We start from the raw sequence: 16,794 nt of genomic DNA, 5'->3' as shown, positions 1-16,794 counted from the left end.
TTGAAAACCGTTTTGCAATTATGGTGTCACAGCTCAAAACCGTTGTGCTAATTAAAGAACCAATAAAAGTGGCTTTCTTTAGGCTCATTGAGTATCTGGAGCAGCAGCATTGATTAAGTGTGTTTGATTACAGCCCCAAAATGGCCAAAAAGAAACAATTCTCTTCTAAAACTCAGCAGTCTATTCTTTTTCTAAAAAACGAAATGCCATTCCATGCAACAAATTGCCAAGAAACTGAAGATTCCATACAATGGTGTTTATTACTCTCTTCAGAGAACAGCACAAACAGGCTGTTACCAGGATAGAAATAGGAGTGGGAGGCCCTGGTGCACAACTGAGCAAGAGGACAAGTGCATCAAAGTCTGTAGTTTGAAAAGAAGACACCTCCTTAACTGGCAGCTTCATTGAATGGTACCCACAATACACCAGTCAAGATGTCAACAGTCAAGATGTGATTCTAGAATGATGGCTTTCTAGGCAGGGCTGCAAAGAAAAAGTCTAAGACTGGCCAATAAAAAGAAAAGATTAAGAGGGGCCAAAGAACACAGCCAGAAGAAGATAACATTTAATTTTGGGTGTTTGGATCACAAAGGAGAACATTTGTTACATACAGAAAAAAAGAAAAGAAATGCTGGATGAATGTTAGGTGCCATCTGTCAAGCATGGCGGAAGGGATGTAATGTCCGGGGTGCTTTGGTGGGGATAAAAGGAAGATTTATACATGGTAAAAGTCTTAAACAAGGAAGCCTTTCAGTCTATATTGCAAAGCAATGCCATATTCTGTGGGCAGGGCTTGACTGGAGCCATTTTCCCCTTAGAGATTTCATCAGATTACCTCAACGGATGAACAAGTGAAATGTCAAAGGTCTGCAAGGATGTAATGGCTGATATTAAAGCAATAGTTGGTGGACACAATTGAATTGTAAGAAATGTAAATACAGTCCAAGAGCTTCAGATAATGTTCACATTAGACTATGGAACATATGTGATCTATGTGTCATGGCTTGTGTATTTCAGAAAATGCTGATCTCCTGGGATTTTCAGACACAGCAGTCTTTATACAAAATGAAAACAAAAAATATCCAAGCAATGTGAATACAATTTTCTAGTGCAATGTCACAATGATTACATTACATATAATAACATTTATTATAATTTAATAACATAAAATTACATAATATTACTGCAAATATTGTAATATATAGTTCATATAGTAACTTGGGTAATATATAATTATATATAGTAATTATATATAGTATAGTATTATATATAGTATAATGGTTATTTTATTATTAAAGTTGACTAGGATTCAATTTGGAGCAAAGCTTCAAATCAAAAAGTGCAGCATGTAAATATCAGCCAAACAAAGATTTTTAGTCTAGCAGTAAGTGTTCAGGATGCCTGAGGCAAGAGAGGAAGAAACAGAAGGAGGCAACATTCGTTAGAACGGGTCGCTGTACTTATCGTGACTCCATACGTGGTTGGAGCGGGCCAAATCCAGCTTTGTGTCTCACCACTGACTGAGAGCACACCATTAACAGAGACTTTTGACAAGAAAAATGAGAGATATTTCCTTTGGCCTCGAGTGCCTGGGCAGAATAATGAGCAGGAACCTGCGCTGTCTTTCCCCTGTGAAGATCCAGATGGAGGACTTTCTCTCCTTCTTCCTCTCTCTCCCTCAAGGCAGGGAAACAGGGTCAGGCACAGACTGTCTGTTCCTGTGAAGGTTAGACTTTTTCAGACATGAATTAGATAAATTATATCAAGTCCTGTCATCACATATCTGAGGTAGGTTTTGTTGCTGGATTTATAGCTGGATATGATGTGGGGACATACATTTGCTTTAAATGTGTCTTGAGGAAGCATCTAGATTAATGCTATATAAGAAAGTAGGATTCCGTGAAGGAGATGTTCTTGAAGTTGAGTTGTGAGTTTAGTGAATACAAAACACTTACGCACACATAGTGTGTGGCATGGTGTAAAAAGCGGGTATGATTCAAGGTATGGCTGTTCTCTGTTGGTTCTTTGATCGAACAGATAACATAGAGACACATCTGGCAAATCCAGAATGTTTTATGTGTAATTTAGTGCCTGTGTGTGTGTGGGTGTGCCTATGTGTTTGATGTAATGTATACCAGTGAGCAAAGTATAGTGTGTCTCTGTCAGTCTAAATGCGCTATCTGTTTTTTTTCTGTGTGCTTCTGAGTGTATTATATATTGTATAAAGAGTCATATTTGATGGGTTTTTGTGTGTGTGTGTGTGTGTGTGTGTGTGTGTGTGTGCAGCAGAAATAGATCTGGCTTCAGCTTTGTTGGTTGTGGACATGGTGCTTTACTAGCCGTGTGATGTATGGTTATGGCTCTTCATCGAGAGCCAATTACGACTTGTGTGTGTGTGTGCACACGAGTGCTCTGGGATCCCACAGCACTCTGCTGTCCTCAAACACACACACACACAAATACAGACACTGAGAATTCCTCGATATCCCCAGCAACCCCTCCCCACCTCCCCAGGGTGCACAGTATATCTCTATCAATGTGGAAATAAAAGGAAATGGAATTCTCAACTGTTTTGGCCAATTGGGTCTCTCACACTAACACACAGATCTTTTCATGCATGCCGGCTTATATTTGCCCGTAGCTTTGGCTTCTAAACTCCCACAGGAATCCATGCTTTTGTGCCTGTAAATGAACAATCGTCCCCACCTCCCTTTTTTTGTTTCAGAGCTAGCAGACGATCCACTGTTGCAGGTTGCACTGCAAGTCATCTTCTACAACCGTCAGGCAAACATCTCTTGGAAAAACATCTAAGCTCTGTAGACAGGTAAATCGTGTTATTCTTTATTTTTTATGTCACACTACTCAACCATGTATAATGAAAGCAGCATGAGTCAAAGTCTTGCTCTTGGGTTTCCATTTTTGAGTATAGCCCAAGCTTACCTCTTAATTTAACAATAATTTGATTATGTACAGTTTAAGTGCACAAAGACATAGAAAAAAACATGGCATAAATTTATGCCTGGAATGTGCTGTTCTTGCCCTGTAACTGATGTCTTTTTTCTCAGAGAAATAATTTATGGGATTATAGTTTATTTTTTTAAAAGCAGTTTGATTTAATGTGCATTACTTAAAGTTCAACAGTACTATATTATTCTATACTGATGAGAACTCATTAAATTGAGCAATGCATTATATCATGAGGTCTCATTTATAGCATGATAATAATGATGAGGGCAAACGTTTACACATAACCACTTTATAGTTAAAAAAAGGCAGCTGCATTCATGATTTCAAAGATTTTGAAAATATATATTATTAAGAATAATACCTTACAAGGCTAATGTTGTTTTTATCTCTGAATAGCAAATGTGATTAATTAATAGAAAAGTTTGTCATTTGCTATTTTTTACATAAATTGTACAGTGTGTGCTTAATAAAACTACATTTATTTTTTCCATGCAAATTTATTTTGGCAGGTATAAAACAGATGATAAAGTAAATAATCCATCTCAATCACTGCTGGTGAGGCATTTTCAGTGATATGGGCTTAAAAATATTAGACCTAATGCATTTACATTAGATTTTACATTTACATTTAAGGCATTAAGCAGATGCCTGTATGAAGTCGGTATCAGTGAAAACATTCTGATACTTGTTCATAAGGACACAAAACCAAAATATTGTAGTACTTACATGTGTTGTAAGTACTACTGGGAGAGCAGATCCGTGGACATTGTTAAAAGACTGCTAGTGAATCAGCTGTTTGGAAATCAGGTGAAATTTTGTTTCATTAAGTAGGTGCCAAAAAAGAGTTTTAAAGCATGTCTTCCTTGTACACTATGATGCAAAAAACAGTCACTGATCATCTGCATGGGTCTACAGCCTGGATTGACAGAAGAGCAGTAATTATGGAATCTTATAGAATATTGGATATTGTTATTCCAGCAATGGTAATTTCAGTTTTGTTTGAAGCAGTAGCAAGCTGTTCAGTCGACTCAGTAACATAACCATACGTCTGTTGATGCGATTTTTGTTTTTTAAGGGGATTGGGAGAGAGCCCCTGCAGAACTACTGCTGTTAAAGCTTGTTCTTTGTTTTTTTTAATTCAAAGCATTTTTTGTGATGTTACACGTCCCCACAAAATCTTTGACACTAGACTTAAATTGGTGTAAAATTTGTATCCTTCCAATTAAGCATACATTTTAAAAATCATCACGGTTTCTCCAGTTGTTGTTTTTTTTTCCCCTTTAATCATTCCGCAATTCTAAACAGCTGGTACTGACACATGGACAGTTAAAAGCACAAGTAAAAAAAAGAGTGTAAAGAGTTACTCTTCAGTCTTGCTGCATGGTGTGTGTGTCAAACCAAATTGAGAGCATATTGTTCATGCAGTTCTAGTTAGCTCAACAATATCTCATTTACATTAAATTTTATTATGTGTGCTATTATGTGTCATTGTTATCTTCGTTTTTGCCCTGGGCAGCACACAACATGTACTGTAGGCAGAATGTCTTTCTAACAGGAACAGCTTGAATTGTAAAACAATTGATTAATGTTGATCTTATGGTCCGACATGCAGGCTTGTAATAGCCAGTTCTATTGCGATCCATCTTCCGTACATAATGGCACTGAAGCCAAAAGTGGCCAGGTGACACAAGCTTTAATGAGCAGGGAAGAGCATAGACCTGATGCATGATGGGCATTTGGAACAGCATAGGGGGTGGGGGGCACAGCTGTACAGTGGCAGAGGGAAATGTTGATTGGAATGAGCATTAAAGATTCATCCAAACAGCTGTTCCTTAGCTCAGAATGCTATCATGCAAAGCCATGTGCTCTGATTTCTAACCAGACAAAGTGCAGAAAAAGCACGGCTGAAATGTTTCAAGAGTTTGGAGTATTGTGCCAGATGTGTGCTGGTTTGAAAGATCTGCCAGTATTGTGATAGTGAGTAGAATCAGATTGTTGTTGTTTTTTTTTTGCCTTATGTCTGTTGCAGTGTGTGTGTGTGTGTGTGTGTGTGTGTGTGTGTGTGTGTGTGTGTGTGTGTGTGAGATAATAGGGCTGTCAATCGATCAAAATATTTAATTGTCATGAGTGAACTTGTGTTTAATCGCAACTTAATCGCACATTTTTATCTGTTCTAAATGTACTTTAAATTAATACTTTTGAATTGTTTATTACTCTAATCAACATGGGAATGGACAAATATGAAGAATCTTTGCAAATGTATGTTTATTATTAGTGAAACCAAACTCAACATAGAGCATGAAAACAAAATATTCTTGGAAATGTTTTAAAGAAATTATAGTGTTTTAAATGACGTAAATCACCAAACGGAACTTTTGCTATGTTTCCACACGAACGGTTTTAAATGCCGGATATGTGCATCATGGTGGATTCTGGTGCTTGATTTAAGAATTGGTGCATCAGTAAAACAAATGTATAGTTATTAAAAATAATTTATCCGAGTAAAGAAAGGACATCATGAATTAATGTATGTTGCGTTGAAAGTTTTGCATGCTGCAGTAATATATATATATATATATATATATATATATATATATATATATATATATATATATATATATATATACCGTAATTTCCGGACTATAAAGCGTACCCATATATAAGCCGCACCCACTGAATTTGACAAATATTTTTATTTTTAACATAAATAAGCCGCACCTGTCTATAAGCCTGTCTACACTAATGTACTTTACACAGGCTTTAACGAAAGACACGTTACACACGGTGTAACGGGTGAAATATGTTGCGCTTCCTTTAGGAGCATAGAGGTATTTTGGGAATAGGCTGCCACTGCATTTTTCCATTATTACTGCATGTGTTCAAGACGAGGATTATGTCCTTATTATTTTCTGATGCTCATTTCTAAGTTTCTTTGACTAACCCTTAACGCTGTTGCCAAGAAAAATTAAAAAGCACGAGTTTTGGAAACCTGTCTGTGCTTATATGATTTCTGTTGCAACTGGAGTTACAACTCGAGCTATCCTTTCACCCAGACTCAATGTCCTACAATGGCTTGTATCTAAACAGTAGCCGACCAAGTAAGTCATTGTTCACTGTCTTCCTCCTTCCTTTCACAACTATTTCTCTCGAGAGTTTATCTTTTGGCATCGTCGTGCGTAAAAAAAAAAAAAAAACTTTTTTTCTACCGATGCCGTGCAGCTCGGAACACAGGTGAGGTGCGTTTTTTTGTTTCCGTTCAGAAATTTCATTGTTATGGGGCTCAGTTTTTTGGCTTAAAGTTTGTGAAACCGGGAAAAACCCAGGAAAAATTCAGAAATTAGCCGCTTCGTTGTTTAAGCCGCGGGGTTCAAAACGTAGGAAAAAAGTCGCGGCTTATAGTCTGAAAAATACGGTATATATTTTTCACACATGGAATATGATTAATCGTTTAAGAGAAGGTGTCACTAATGGTTGCTTTTCAAAATATATCTTTTTACATCGTTTCAGCACGAGTTAATTCTAGGCATTCGGGTTATTATAAATCAGTTTGAATGTCAGACTGCTTGACATCTAAATAAGGATGCAAACGAGGAATGTAATTTTACTAAGATAAAAATGTGGATTTGGGACAGTTTGATGTTTGTTGTGTCTAATCAATATGCACGACCCTACCTTATAGCAGCTGAGTTGTGTGTAATTAATGGATAAAAAACCCGTCACAAACATATTAAAAATAATATTCACTATTCCGAAGCAGCATGCACACTGTGATTTACAGGAAAGGCAAATAAAGAGTAGTCATTTCTATGCACAAATTATTAATTGCACTTAATTGCACGAGTTGTTTTGATTTACAAAGCGTAATTGTGTAAATGATGACATGAAAAGTGGTTTTGCATGTGCTAAATGTTTTAACTAGCTGAGCCAATTTAAGATCTCAAAGAGACTCCCAGAAGAGTAAAGTTTGCTTCACGTTTACTGTACATAATTGCACTTCAAGTGTAACAGACATCAAAGGCAGAGAGAAAATGTTCATAATAAAAACATTTAAAACATTTATTCTTCTGTATAAAAATTGTTACCTTGTATGTCATTTCGACAAAAATTCAGGCTTAGTGAGCATTATAAGTTATTTTTGTAACTGATTAAACAATTGTAATACCTGCCCTCCAGTTGTTTTTATTTGAATGTGCATTAATGTATTGAACACACCGCTGCCATTATCAGGCGGTTTGTGTAGACACTATCCTATATGATGTTTCACTTTGAGGTATAATCACTATAAATGGCAAGATTTATAATACAAAAGTACAAAAAGATATGAGGTTTTTTTTGTCATGCTTGTGCAAATCTGTTCATTCATTTTCTATATTTCCTCAGTGCATCAAATCAGTGCAACAAATCCCAGAATGATTAGAATTTCAAATAAAAAAAATTATTAAAAAAAACGGTATAGAGCATTTCTTTGTATTTTGTGTATTATCTTTTAACCCTGATCCTATTTTAATTATTTGTTAGTTGCTGATTTGATATCTAGCCACGTTTACCTCTTGAATGACCTAATTGGATTTACAACACACCACCAATGGGTTGTTTATGAATAAAAGGTTTGTTTAATTTGACTAATGAATTTTTCCTGAGAATGTTTAATTCATTTGATTTTGGGTGTTATGTTTTATGCACATAACTCATTCATTTGTAATGTGAAAACGCAGTACATCTGTACAGGAAACACAAATTAAAAGTTTACCACCCGACACTTCTGATCTTTATAGGCTCATAGGATTAGTTTACTTTCTGAATCTCTTCTGTGGAGTCTTTTGTTCAGTCATAATGTCACTGAAGTTCACAATTCCCATCATTCCTTACAAACAACCTGGTGTTTTTTTACTCTCACAGTTACATAATGTATTTCTGGTGTCAGATTTTTGCTTTTCTTTGGCTTCTTAATTCTCCTTAGAATATAAACACATTTTGCATGAGTAGATGTGTTGGTGGAATCTTTTCTGTTTAATATGAAATTTCAATTACTTTTTCCTCATATGAACAAAAGTACAAATTTTACAAAGATTCATTAATTTGGCTGTTCAAGATTCAACGTTTAATTATTAAAATCTGCCCTTCAATTCAACACTGTGAAATCACTCTTCCTCTGACATTCTCAAAAGATTTTTGAGAAAACAGTTCAAAAGATTTCTTTGTAGTATCTTGATCACTCTTTTTAAGGATCTGAATGGGCTTTTACACAGTTGCTCCACTAGCAATTGTTTAGCAGATCTGCTACAACAAATAAAAATGATTATATGTGATTTCTGTTATTTGTTATTATAGATTAGACAGTGCTTATCATATTAAAAAGGCTTTTTTTCATCACAGTCATTGCTGAACTCTCACAGGAGAACAATAAATCGTGAAGATCTTTCAGAGCAAAACAACAAAAACAGCCATTCACTCGAGAGAACATAAACTGTGTCTGACAAAAACTCACGAAGGATTCACCAGTGAGCAACAGCTGACGTGATGTGCTCGCTCCCGGCGGCACCGCAATGCACACAGGTCTCTTTCATATTTTTCCTGCAATAATGATTTTCAGTCAACATGAAGAATAAATATTTTGTCCTTCCTGCTCAGACCTTGATGAAATGGAAATGCAGTTATCTGTCAGAGACAGAAAAGCACCCCCTTTGCAGCTGCACCACCGCACAAAATAGTCAGCAGTGCAGGTGAGCCTGTTCCTGCTGGAGAACACAGTAACAATCCTGTTTTCTCTGCTAGAAATAACAGCTGGTGTGTTTTTTTCTAATGAAGAAGCACTATTGCGAGGTGTTACTCCTCGTTTGACAGCAGCTGTAAGCCGGGGGCTGTGAACGGTGCGAAGACATGTGATAGTGACGGTGTGGGTTACTTTGTCTTTCCAAGCCTCATATTAAATATCAGGGTCCTTCCAGGGCACTTTTTTCTCTCTTTAGCATGGAACTGGAGCAAAAGAAGTTTTAGTAAGGAGCACAGGGGCATGGCAATGTTATAAGAAACAAAACAGCACTCAGGATTGTACTACTGTGAGTGGTAGAGGGGAAAAAAAACATACAGGCCCTGTTTTTTAACCATGTGTCAGTGAAATCCTCATGTTTTGTGGAAGGTTACCTTTGAATATGTTGTGTGTGTGCGCAAATCAGTGCCTCAAATAAAAACATGCACTCTATTGAAATTAAATCCAGCATTGACAGACATTTAGTGCAACTAGGCTTTTTTGCCCAGTGATGGACGTGATAATTTAAGCTTCATACAACACGCATGCATATATTTTTCTAGTGAGAGAACGACTGCAGAGAACCTTTTTTTCCTCAAGACGGTCTGTCATTAATTACACCCATGCATTCTGACTTCCTGATAGATCAACTAGCCTTTTAGCACTAATGGTAAATGGGAAAATAAATAATAAATCAAATGTAAGTGTTGAAAGTCAATGGCCTTTTTTATGATCATGCTATTTTTTAAAATGTGTTATTGACTAATCATGTTCCTATCAGAGAAGCGAGTTTCTTTTGCTTTAAAAATCTAATCATAAGACTCACATAAGGCTGAGGGCACTGTTATAAGTTCTTAAATGTTCTTTAATGTTTTTGGCCTCAAGAGCATTTGCTGAGCTTAAATTATCTGTGCTGATCTAATGCGAGCAGGTGCGGTGACAAAAAAAGGGTGAGAATGAAAAAGTGGAACAAAGCGATCTCTTTTTGTGCAGTCATGCCTGCCAGGCTTGGCGAGCTGATGAGTTTTGCTTGTTTCTCCCCTGTGCAACCAGGATCTGGTGGAAAGGCGGAGAGATTAATGCAGGTTAGTTGTTATCACCTGACTTCTGATCAAAAAGTCTCATTATAGGACTATAATGGAGAGCTGTTTTGTAAAACTAGTTGACAAAGAGAGCTTCCTTAAGATGCACACCCTTGGGTTAAGTCAAAAAGTGACACAGAGATGTGAAAGAGAGTGAAAAAAGAGAAAAATAAAGAGGGAGGCGACAGAGAGAGAGAGAGAGAGAGGTCCAGAGGGTCTCTTAAGACACTGAATCTTTTCGAAATAGCATCGGCTTTTATGAGAAATGAATAGCTAAATGAGACAAAGGACTATAATGATGAAATACATTTTGCTTTGAAATGTGAGGGAATGTGCATCTGTGGCATTCAGGATCCTCCTTCTGGGGTAAGGGATTGGAAAGAAAGAAAGATCGAAGAAAGAAAGATTGCTTTGGCAGCTTGGCCAACATAGATATGAATAGCGTGGGCTCCGTCGTCTGTGCTGTTGTGTTAAGTATGTGGCTCTGCATTTTACTTCTTGAAGTCAGAGTGTTATAAGCATAACAATGGTTTCTCATGGGGGCTCGGTTTCCAAGTGTAGTACATCACTGAGCAAGTAACAATTACGTTTTTTTCCAAAAATGTGAGTTTTGTGTAGCATTGTGGCCAGCAAACCCTTAGACATAGACACAGCTTAAATTACCTTGCATTTTTTGGTTTGTTTGCAACGTTTAAGGAAAAAAGAAGAAGAAAAGCTTTTAGTCTTGGCCTAGTTTGGCAATTCTTTTCAATTTAACCATTGTCCCTATAGATACAGATTCCTGTTTTTGGTTGAAAGGTCTACACATCGTGGCTGCACAGAGTGGTCATTCTAGTTATTGTAGCTTTCCTGTCAACTTGAACTTGCCTGACCATGATTGTCTGAAGTTTTTTCATCAGCAATTCTTTTAAAAAAAACAAAAAACTTCTCAATAAAGTAGCAAGTTTCTATATTAATATAGTCTGCTGTAAGACTGGCTATTTTGAACTGAAAGCAACAGTCTTTCTTTGTCTTTTTAGAGTAATGTATAGATTAATTCACAGCATTTACACTTTAGCATAGTGAAATAATTAATGCTTTCCTTTAGTTGTACAAAGCCATTCAGCATTGCTGCTTACACTGTAGGACAGAATGAAAACATGATGGCTGTCATCTTCTGGTCATGGAAGCATAGTTATAGTTATATTCTGAGAGTTGGCAATGACTAAATTTAGGAAAGCACACTGGGCCAAAGATAAAAAAAAAACATTCACTGGCAGGAGCAAACCATTAGAGATTACAATGACATATACACCTGGGGAATACGGAGACCCGGAGAATGTGAGTCTCCCTCTTCTGATGCTCCTGAACTCTCTTTCACCTCTATCTGCAAAAGTAATTACAGCAATCCATTGGGTGACTGTGTGTTGTATTGAATCTTGAATGTCTAATAAAGGTCATGAAAATAAACACTTCTCTCTGGGAAAGAAGAGAGATCATTCTTGTCTTCAGTGGAGCAGTCCAATTCAGAGCGCTATTTCACATTCCCTCTCCTTCAGTCACCTTTAAGAAGGACTATATGGCATTTCAGAGAGCAAAGAAAACCTGCTACAAGTATCATTTGTCGAAGAGAACGGCTCTTTAAAACAATTCAGTCTAACAAATGATGACTAAAGTAGGATTATTTTATAATCATTTCCTTGAACTGTTTAGTGTTTTTTTAAGAGCTCTGCAGAGAGATTTTAGTGTCTCCACACAGAACAGAGAGCAGAACAATGGTGTCTCCTGCCACACTGATTCACCATCGGCTGGATGTTGACCTCCAGAGCAGCAGCACTCGACCATTGTAGCATGTGATACTGCTGGATGCCCCTGTCCCCTGTATTTTTGGCTACAGATTATCCACCCGTGCTGCATGTCTGCCTGCCACTTTAGAATCACTGACTGGAAAAAACACACAGCAGTGTTCCTCTGTGGGATAGTCTGTTTGGGTTGATTGTTCAAATCTACTGTTCGCAGGGGAAGCGATGGCTGGGTTTACACGCGAAGAGTTTTTCGCCAATCCAAATAAATTCATTCTGATTACAGATTCCGAATGAACTGTTTATATGCATCCTAAACCAGACACTCTGTAGACAACCTTTATTTATATGCATGCACCAGGGTAACTGATGCAGGGATTTTGGTTTATTCTTACCATTATTATACAACATATGAGCCTAAGTTCCAGTGTGGTTTAACAGAAAAGCATTTACCCTATTGTCAGGACATAGAGACCTAGCCATCTGTGGGCAGAAGCCAAAGTTTTGCTGTCTGGGTAGAAGGGATATTCCTTGTCATTTAAAGTTGCACAAGCCAATCACAGGTGTCTGTGAGATCATGTATGTGGAAGAAGGTAGATAGAGCATTGCTTCAAGTGTGTAAGGCTGCTCTGTGATTGAATGAGCAGCAGTGTGCAGGTAACACATGCTTGCCCACACCGTCTAAGCTGTTGGTATGACTGTATGTTTGGTTTTATGAATGGGAACGATAGATGGTGTGTGGAAAATTACTGGTAACAAAATTGAGTCAGAATTATGGGGGAAAACGCAAACCAAACAAACAAAAGAAAGAAAATGCAAATCTGATCAAAACGTTCCTGTTTTTTATCATGCTGGTTGTATCTGTATGCATTTGAAATAATTTTTCATTCACACTTTATGTGACGTCATTCAAGTCGTTCAACGTTATTTTAGTTCAACATTCAGGAGCAATTATGTTCTGGTTGTAGTAAAACAACAGTGCAAAACATTGTTAAGTTTGTTAGGAGTAATTCGATTATTTAGTTTGAAAAGGAAACAGATTTAGCCACTGGCTTTGCTGTCCAGATTTCAGCCAAGCAACAGAGGTTTATTATAAATAATGGGCATGGGACACAACAAAGCCACTTAGTTATTAAGCACATGCTAAAATGCTATAGATTACATTGTCGCTCATCAGGTTCATCATGGTTTAATGGTTTATAAGAATAAGAAAGCTTTTTTCTGTGTTGTTCTTTGCTATGCACATAATGGGTGATCAATGCTGCTTGATGGATATGAATAACAGCTCATTAGTTTACGCAAAATGGGGAAATTGCAATAAGATCAAATTAAAGCTCTTGGTGACAATGAAATCCATAAATATGTCCTTTATACTTTTAAAAGTTTGCGTTAAAGATCTGTTTTTCTTTTCTCACAAACACTGTCAGATCTGCCTCAGATGTGCCAAGTGGCCGCTGCTAATAGATTCAAAAGTATGTGTAATCAAGATAATGAATGCTTTGATGTAGTGCATAAATCCACAGCTGAGAAAGAATTTTTCCAACTCTTGCAGACTGATTTAATATAAAAAAATCCCTCTTTATGCCATGGTGTTGTCTACAGGGAAATGGAGAAAGGGTTTCATTTTTATAGAATTCAGGCTCCTCTCCATATTCATTTGACCTCCCTTTCTGTCTTTTTCTTTTCCCCAAGAGTCTGTGCTGAAGGAGTGCACTGCTACTCTACTGCAAATATGCAGCAGTGCTTGTGCACACACTCACGCTGTCCTTCATGGATGATAACCTGATTGTGAATTCCAATTACATATGTATCAACAAGAGATTCATCCAATTTAATCACCTTATTTTCTCATTTTGCAACTTCCCTCAAAGTCAAGCTGCTTTTTTTTTTTCCCCCCTTCCCTCCATCATGCAGGCCGTAAAGCCCATTTCCATTTAAATTAATACGACGCACGTCTTAATATGACGAATAATTTTGAAAACGAGAGCGAAGGCCGGAGCAAATCTCAGCGATGTACTCGACTCGATGAAATTGCACACATGACATTTTCAATGTGTGCTTCCTAATCCAGCCAGGTTAATGTGGTGGGAAAAACTGACATCTGGCTTCTCACACGGATGGTTTCTTACAAATGTCAGTGCGGCACTTTTTGACGGCGTCCCAGGGCTTCTGTATAGCCCTCCCTCTGTCTTAACATTGCAAATTTTGTTAATGGCCAATTAATCGGTCACGATATAAGTACTTTCCTGCTTCTCAGTTATACACTTGACAGCAAATATCTTTTATGCAGTACCTTAAGGCAAGACACAGTAGATGAATCATTCAGTTATTTTTTTTTTACTGTGGATATAACCATCAGTCTGTCAATGACTTTCAAGCATTTTTTTTTTATTGGATTTTCTTTACAATGTGTGATTATCTTTGGAAATGAGGTAAATGAGATGTCACCTAATTAAATGTGCATGAAAGCATTCTTTATAAAAACATAACATTTTGGATTTAATTATGTTGGAAGAAAAATTTTAATTTCACAGTCGAAACACTAGCAAGAGAGTCTTAGCTTATCATTCAAGTGAGGGAATACTTATTTATATAAAGATATTAACAAACATTTCAGTGTAAAAGACATTTTGGATCAATTCCTCTAAAAGCCATTAAATATTATTAGGAATGTAAGTGAATTTAGCGAAATGTAGGTTATCTACAACTTTCTGAACTTAAGAGGGAAAATATAAATATTTTAAAGGATGTACTGCAAGACATGAGTTGATTGTGCTGAGTAGGTGGAGCTTTAAAGCCTTTTCCAATGTTCAGTGTCATTTCGGATCGGAGTGAGTGCACAAAAAACAATGTTAAATTAGCATATTACTGCTGGGTTTTGACATTTTAATTGCTACAGTATAAAAGTCATGATAGATGCAATTTATCTAAAAGTCTGATTGTCGCTAGTAGTGCATTTGGTTCAGATATAATTTCTGTAATGTAAGACTGCAATATCCATAAATGTCTAGTAGAATTGTACAGTGCAGCTGTAAAGATGTTAAATGCAAACACATGGGAGTGTACACACATACTGTATATAACAGCTCTTACTGATGTATAAAAAGCTCTCATGATGCTTTCCTATATTTGACAATATTGTATACCACCAGGAAGTCTTCGATAAAGCTTCCTCTGTCTTATAAACCCATGCTTTATGTATTGTGATATGCTTGCTATATATAATAGGTTTTACTGTTTTTTTTTTTAAAGTGCAATAAGTATTGACAGCCAGCTTCATAGGCTGCACATCTAAATGCAGAAAGGAGCAGCTCAATATGGAAGTGGACTTTAAGTTCATTTGTGTGGGTGTTTGAGGTTTCTAGTTTCCATAATTGTACCAAAATTAGTCTGGGGGTTTGAAAAGAGATTCTGGGTTCTGTCTGGACGTTGAAGAATTAATAAGGTTGTCTCATTTAAATACAGGGAGCATGTGAGGCAGGCCGTATAAGTCCCAATTTTCCATTTTCTTGACAATACCTTTGATGAGTGCTGATAACATAGTGCCTCTCTTGGGGGACCTGCATTTTCTAATAGAGAGTTTACCTGCGCAGACAAAAGCTCAGCTGATGTAATTTATGTGTTAGTATATATCCTTAAAATTAAAAATAGGCACACTTTAGGCTTCACTACTACTATTTCTACATATGGATTAAATACATACTCTATGTTAGACATATGCTAGACTGTTTAAAAAGTGATTTGGGCTACAGATAGGATATGTCGAGCTGTTTTGAAGCATCTTGTTCAGTATTTGTGTCTTTTAGCAGAAAGACAACATTAATATCTTTTCATACATTTTATTTAGGAATTATCACTAGAAAGTTTACTACTATGTATCTGTTATTAGGAAAATTCAAGTTCCAAAAAAATACTTTCCATTTTAAATATTGCAAAAGAATTATCACTAAGCCATGGTGTTGCATTAGTCTGGTTTTCAAGCCTGGTCAATCACAGTAAGTGTTAAAAAGAAAGGTGGAAAGGGGAAAGGGAACATGGGAGAGCAGGCCGCTTACAGCCCAATCAGCAGAATGCAATCAAGTGGATCACTGCAGCCAGCGTGACAAATGTGTTAGCTGCCCATGGAGAGCTATGTAAAATTACTCTGGGCATAAAAGGTTGCGTTTCTATCACAGAATTCGAGCTATCAAGGCTTAAGTACTATAGGGAAGCTCTTAAGGCTGCACTGCATTGCTTAAAATTATTGCTGTTATGTTCTTTTTTCAACTGGGAGGGATGACATCATTATCACACTGATACAGTGTGGATTTTTCTACTTTGAAAATCCATGCTGTTTTTTTTTATTAAATTTTTGTTTGTTTTTTATGAAGAATTTTAGCATTTTCTTTTTAATTTGGGTATCATTAGACGAGTCTTTATCAACTATGATTATGATAAAATCAAATTAGTTTGGAGATATCTGTCTTTTTAAGCTTGCGTAACAATGTTGAAGACCAAGAATCACAATAGGCCAGCTTAAAATCATATTAAGTTAAAACAAGTAACAAATAACTTTCAATATCTGTCATTACATTAACAATATCAGGTGAAGAGGCTGCTCTGGGCAACATTCTGCAGAGAAAACATAGATCATTGGCATTCATGTGGATATTACTCTGGCATGTACCACCTGCATACTGCTGTGGCAGACCAAGTAATTCATGGCAACAGCATTCCCAGAGGTTGTAGTCTTTTTTTAGCAGGACAATGTGCCCTGCCACAATGTAAAAAAATGTTCAGGAATTGTTTGAGAAATATGACACAGCATTCACTTGTTGTTACCTTGATCTTCAAATTCTTTGATTTGAGTTCGATTGAGCATCTTTGGGATGTGCTGGATAAACAAATCAGATCCCTACACAAAGGGATATAAAAGATCTGCTGCTAATGTCTTGGTGCCAGATTACACAGCACACCTTCTGAGGTCTTACACAGTCAGTCTATGCTTTGACAGATTAAAGCTGTTTTGACTGCACAAAGAGAACTTGCACAATATAAGGCATGTAGATTTAAATGTTATGGTTGGTTGGTATATACACTCTCCAATTGCTGAATAATGGATGTCTAGCACACATCCATATAGAAAGCTCTCTATAGAAACAGAGCTCAGCGAGCTCTGGCCTGACAGTCATGGCCTGACAGTCACAATTGAGATATGGGCATTAAGCTAACAAAA

The 16,794-nt window shown here is 36.8% G+C and overlaps 1 protein-coding gene across 4 annotated transcripts in view; it reads left to right on the top strand.

Annotated features, from left to right (window-relative positions):
• mgat4c (mgat4 family member C) overlaps positions 1-16,794 on the top strand; it is a 132,663-nt gene that overhangs the window by 60,408 nt on the left and 55,461 nt on the right. For 3 of the 4 annotated variants that reach the window (XM_046863833.1, XM_046863832.1, XM_046863831.1), the window contains one exon: positions 2,726-2,824. The exons of the other annotated variant lie outside the window; for it this stretch is intronic. The gene's annotated coding sequence lies outside the window, so the exon portion shown is untranslated. The remainder of the gene's footprint in view (positions 1-2,725; positions 2,825-16,794) is intronic. 4 annotated transcript variants of the gene reach the window in all.

This window comes from Silurus meridionalis, chromosome 13 (genome assembly GCF_014805685.1).
Source record: "Silurus meridionalis isolate SWU-2019-XX chromosome 13, ASM1480568v1, whole genome shotgun sequence".
Lineage (NCBI taxonomy): Eukaryota > Metazoa > Chordata > Actinopteri > Siluriformes > Siluridae > Silurus > Silurus meridionalis.
The sequence above is the reverse complement of the archived record's forward strand: the minus strand, read 5'-3'. Positions and strand labels throughout refer to the sequence as shown.